A 3,631-nucleotide genomic window follows, 5' to 3' on the forward strand; every position below is an offset into this window, starting at 1 on the left:
TTTTGGATAGTTTTGCAGGCAAGGAGCTAGGGAATGGGGAAAGCTGATTGGTTGGGTTGGGGATGAAATGATAGAGTCAGAGCTTGTTTACTTGTACTGAGTCCATCCCTGGGTGGAGGCCACAGGACCAGATGAGCCAGTTTACTGGTCTGCGTATGCCAGCTAGTCCATCACAAGGCAGGGTCTGAAAAATACCTTGAACACCAGTCTTAGGTTTGACACTAGTGATGTCATCTACAGGCACAACTGGAGAGCTTAGTTCTCTTGTGGCTTCTGGCTGGTGTCCTGAGCCTAATTTGTTAGCTTTGCTAAGGATGTCTGATCCCCAAGAAAGGAAGAGGTTTGTCTCGGGAAGGGGCTATCATCTTTTTTCACACTTAGACTTGAAACTAAATTCCTCCCATAATTAGCCTGGCCTATGCTCGGCAATGGACAAGGGCAGCTTGGAGGTTAGAAGCAAGATGCAGTCAGTTAAGTCAGATTTCTTTCACAGCCATGGTTTTCCTATGTCAGCTTTTTCTCACTGTCATAAGTTTTGTGAGGGTGGTTTTGTTAGGAGCAGTAGAAACGCAGTAGTTCTGAGATTGTCTTCTGGAGCCAGGATGCCTTCACTTCAAATTCCTGCTTTCAAATCCTCCTTTGCTGGCTGAGTGACTCCGGGCAGGTTAATTAGCATCTTTGTGTGTCTGTTTTGTCATATGGAAGATGCAGGTGGTGATGCGGCCTCAGCCTGAGGTAAGCACCAAAGAAGTGAACATATGCACACTCATCAGCTGTGCCTCACATGTGGCACTTTGCATGTCAGGCACAGGTGATGAGTGCGTGTATGTTACTCACGTTCGTGTTAGCTCTTGTGTTTTGCCTGCAACACTGCACAAAGAGCAGACGTGATGAAAACCGGTTGTATTGAAGTCACAGCAGTGATACTTTCCAGTGGCCGTGCACCCTCCCAGGGAGACTGCGACAATCCTCTCACCAGCGGTGATCTCCTGGGCTGGAAGGTTCCAGGAAGGGCCCTCAGTCTCCAGCAGGTTTGACCCTCAAGGAGCTTCAGAAAATGGGCTTTAGAAGTATTTCTATCTGGGAGGAACTGGGAGTTGATTAGCTAGGCTCATTGCTGAGACCCTTACAGCAAAAAGACAGACTAACAAGAGAAGAACATACGTATTTATTTAATGTAAGTTTTACATGACAGGAGCACCTTCAAAAGGAAATGAAGGCCCATGGAAACAACTAAACCTCAGGGGTTTTTTTAGCAGTAGGTTTTATGAAGAGTGAATAGTCATGGAGAACTATGATAAGATAAAAAAGTGTGATCTCACAGTAACAAACAGGAAAATGTGGCCAGGCCTCTGTGTTGAGGCTCTTCTCTGTATTCCTGAGTCTTCAGACTCAAGGATACACATTTCCTCTGGGTACAGAGAAGGCACCTCTCACATGAGAGCCTTGTGATCAGCTTCAGGGAAGCGGGGCAGGGGGAGGGTGACAGTGACCTTCCTGCTTCTGCTGTTTCCTCAAATCCCTTCAGCATAAAATATTTTCTCCAGTTCCTTTAGCACATTCAATACGCCGTGTATGTAAGCGTGCCATAAATGCTCCGTAACTGCCATCTGTTATTATTTTCATCAGTAACGTAGTCTGAATAATCAGTATTGTCTATTTTTAACAAGGAAAAATGCATAAGGTAACATACATTACCTTATTTAAAGTTCAGAACAACCAAGGAAATGAGTAACTTGTGGCAAGCCTGAGAGGTTCCCGAGCAGAAAAGGAAGCTCGGCATTCAGGGTATACCAGGATAGAAGCGCCGCAGCAGGAGGAGAGAGAGGAAGAGGAGTCCCCCGGCTGGGGCGCAGACAGCTGGTTGGATAGCTTCCGTGGAGAAAGGGCACTCCTGCTCCACAAGCCTCCCTGCGGCCGACCGCAGGCCTCGCCTCGGGCCGCCTTCTTCCAGGAAGACGGCGCCCTCGTTTCCTCTGGACTCTGTTGAGATGCTGCAAAGCCTGTTGTCCTGGAGCTTTCCTCCTCTCCCCAAGGCTCTCCGAAGGAAGGAAGGGCCGACGCAAGCTTCACCCCGAAGCGGTTAAGCTGCAGAGCCCCGGCTTCCGCGGGAGCTTTTCCCGAGTGTCTCTCATGGGTAAGAGTGGGTCCTACAGGGTAATGCCTCCCGTTCCCTGAGGAGCAGTGGGGGAGATGCCCACGTGGCCAGCTCCCTGAGCCACGCGACCCAGGCGCTCTAGCAGGAGCAAGGAGAACTGGGCCCTCAGCCGGCCCCTGGACTAGCTGTGCCCAGAGAAGCAGCAAGGGGGCGGGGAGGGTGTCTTTCCACCTCAGGGTCTCTGTCCTCCTAGGGTTAGGAGGCGTGCATACAACTCCCTTTCCAAGTGCTGGAGAGGAGGCTAGGTCTTTGCCCCGGGCTGGGGGCCTTGCTGTCCCAAGGACAGCTGGGGAGGAAGAGGAGGCAGAGGCGGAAGAGGAAGCCGGCTGAGATGTGTGAAGCACTCTGGCTGCAGCGGGTAGACAGAGGGCGCAGGGACCCAGGAGCCTCCGTGCGAAGCCAGGCCTCAGGAGCAGTCGCCTTGTTCCTGGAAGGGTTGCGTCCTTCTGTCCTGTCTCCAAAGACCTTCTCGCCTGGTGGGAAAGTGACATCTCCGGTGCTTACCACCACGCACGCCTTGTGTTCTTTCTCCTGCTAGTGTCTGCCCGCCAGCTTGCAGGGGCTGCGGCTGCCGGGGTTCCACGCTGGGTGGGCGCTGCCCATCCCTGAGCCAAAAGCTGCGCTTGGAGGCGGGAGGCGGGGAGTCGCGAGTCATGTGCAGGCCCGGAGGAGACCCAAGCTCTGGGTCTCCAAGTTCAGCGTGTAGAAGACAGAGCTCATATCTGCCTGTTCCTGAGCTTCAGTGACAACACCAAGGAAGCGCCCTCAAGATCCCTAGGAGGGCGGCGAAGGGTCTCCGGGGCGATATCCCCGTCAGCGGTGAGCCAAGGCAAGGCAGGAGAGTGCAGGAACCCAGCCGCGGGGTGGCACAAACACCACGGCCTACGAGGGCCGGTGTGGGGAAATTGCAGGGGCCAGTGCAGCCGAAGTGCGGTGGACTAGCCTCGTCCAGGGAGAAGCCCCTTCCGGACCACGTTCTGTCCCCTGCCAGGTAAGGGAAGAGGAGGGACAGCACAGCCTCCTGTCCCCTGGCAGGACGCTCAGGGTCACCACCTTCCTCTGCCCGTCAAGTCCATCGCCATTCTTCCAAACCACTCTCCTCCAAAGCTTCCACCGACAGTCACCCACACGACAACACAGGCCTCCTTTCAGCAGCGGCTCCCCCTCCGCAGCCACCGCGCCCTCTCACCCCCGCGGTTCTGGCTGCCGCCTCTGCCGAGTCTGAGCATTTCGCCCCCCTGGCTCCCGCTCGCACCTGCCTTCTGCTTAGGGCACCAGCAACAGTTTTCCATTTGTGCCTATTCCACCTGCTGTCTTTGTTGGGTCAGCGAACATCGCCTCCCTCCAGCGCTCAATCAGCACCCTGGGCGCTTGAGGAGCTGGGTTGCAGAGAACAAAAGGGAGCTGATGGCCCAGACGAACGTCACTGCCGTGACTCGGATTCGAACCGAGGTTGCTGCGGCCACAACGCAG

General features: G+C 54.5%; 1 non-coding gene across 1 annotated transcript; it reads right to left on the minus strand.

Moving 5' to 3' along the window:
* Window positions 1-2,992: 2,992 nt before the first annotated feature.
* LOC116547732 lies at window positions 2,993-3,157 on the minus strand. The gene has a single exon (XR_004267155.1). It is a non-coding gene; the product is annotated as a U1 spliceosomal RNA (small nuclear RNA).
* Window positions 3,158-3,631: the final 474 nt, after the last annotated feature.

The sequence above is a fragment of the Sapajus apella genome, unplaced genomic scaffold, assembly GCF_009761245.1.
Source record: "Sapajus apella isolate SASKATOON/1434 unplaced genomic scaffold, GSC_monkey_1.0 scaffold4381, whole genome shotgun sequence".
In the NCBI taxonomy this organism is placed as follows: domain Eukaryota; kingdom Metazoa; phylum Chordata; class Mammalia; order Primates; family Cebidae; genus Sapajus; species Sapajus apella.